Source organism: Lolium perenne, chromosome 6 (genome assembly GCF_019359855.2).
Source record: "Lolium perenne isolate Kyuss_39 chromosome 6, Kyuss_2.0, whole genome shotgun sequence".
Taxonomy (NCBI): Eukaryota; Viridiplantae; Streptophyta; class Magnoliopsida; order Poales; family Poaceae; genus Lolium; species Lolium perenne.
The window spans coordinates 182,820,595-182,822,548 of NC_067249.2; positions in this window are offsets into that span (position 1 = coordinate 182,820,595).

A 1,954-nucleotide genomic window follows, 5' to 3' on the forward strand; every position below is an offset into this window, starting at 1 on the left:
ACCACCGGGGCATCCCCAAGCTTAGAGCTTTCACTCTCCTTGATCATGTTGCATCATACTCCTCTCTTGATCCTTGAAAACTTCCTCCACACCAAACTTAGAACAACTCATTAGAGGGTTAGCGACAATAAAAATTAACATATTCAGAGGTGACACAATCATTCTTAACACTTCTGGACATTGCATAAAGCTACTGGACATTAATGGATCAAAGAAATTCATCCAACATAGCAAAAGAGGCAATGCGAAATAAAAGGCAGAATCTGTCAAAACAGAACAGTTCGTATTGACGAATTTTATCGAGGCACCAGACTTGCTCAAATGGAAATGCTCAAATTGAATGAAAGTTGCATACATATCTGAGGATCACTCACGTAAATTGGCATAATTTTCTGAGTTACCTACAGGGGAAAACAGCCCAGATTCGTGACAGCAAAGAAATCTGTTTCTGCACAGTAATCCAAATCTAGTATGAACTTTTCTATCAACGGCTTTACTTGGCACAACAAAACACAAAACTAAGATAAGGAGAGGTTGCTACAGTAGTAAACAACTTCCAAGACTCAAAATAAAAACAAAGTACTGTAGGTAAAAACATGGGTTGTCTCCCATAAGCGCTTTTCTTTAACGCCTTTCAGCTAGGCGCAGAAAGTGTGTATCAAGTATTATCGAGAGACGAAGTGTCAACATCATAATTTGTTCTCATAACAGAATCAAAAGGTAACTTCATTCTCTTTCTAGGGAAGTGTTCCATACCTTTCTTGAGAGGAAATTGATATTTTATATTACCTTCCTTCATATCAATGATAGCACCAACAGTTCGAAGAAAAGGTCTTCCCAATATAATGTGACAAGATGCATTGCATTCAATATCCAAGACAACAAAATCAACGGGGACAAGGTTATTGTTAACGGTAATGCAAACATTATCAACTTTCCCCAAAGGTTTCTTTGTAGAATGATCAGCAAGATTAACATCCAAATAACAATTTTTCAACGGTGGCAAGTCAAGCATATTATAAATTTTCTTAGGCATAACAGAAATACTTGCACCAAGATCACATAAAGCATTACAATCAAAATCTTTAACCTTCATTTTAATGATGGGCTCCCAACCATCCTCTAGCTTTTTAGGAATAGAGGCTTCGCGCTCTAGTTTCTCTTCTCTAGCTTTTATGAGAGCATTTGTAATATGATGTGTGAAAGCCAAATTTATAGCACTAGCATTAGGACTTTTAGCAAGTTTTTGCAAGAACTTTATAACTTCAGAGATGTGGCAATCATCAAAATTCAAACCATTATAATCTAAAGCAATGGGATCATCATCCCCAATGTTGGAAAAAATTTCAGCAGCTTTATCGCAGGCAGTTTCAGCAGTTTTAGCAGTTTTGAGGCAGTTTCTCGCGCTTTGCATTAGAAGTGGAAACATTGCTAACACCAATTCTTTTATTATTATTAGTAGGAGGTGCAGCAACATGTGTAGCATTAGCATTACTAGTGGTGGTAATAGTCCAAACCTTAGCTACATTCTTCTCTTTAGCTAGTTTTTCATTTTCTTCTCTATCCCACCTAGCACGCAGTTCAGCCATTAATCTTATATTCTCATTAATTCTAACTTGGATGGCATTTGCTGTAGTAGTAATTTTGTTATGATGATTTTCATTAGGCAAAACTTTCAATTTCAAAAGATCAACATCAGCAGCAAGACTATCGACTTTAGAGGCAAGTATATCAATTTTCCCAAGCTTTTCTTCAACAGATTTGTTAAAAGCAGTTTGTGTACTAATAAATTCTTTAAGCATGGCTTCAAGTCCAGGGGGTGTGTTCCTATTATTATTGTAAGAATTCCCATAAGAATTACCATAGCCGTTGCCATTATTATAAGGATATGGCCTATAGTTGTTACTAGAATTGTTCCGGTAAGCATTGTTGTTGAAATTATTATTTTTAATGA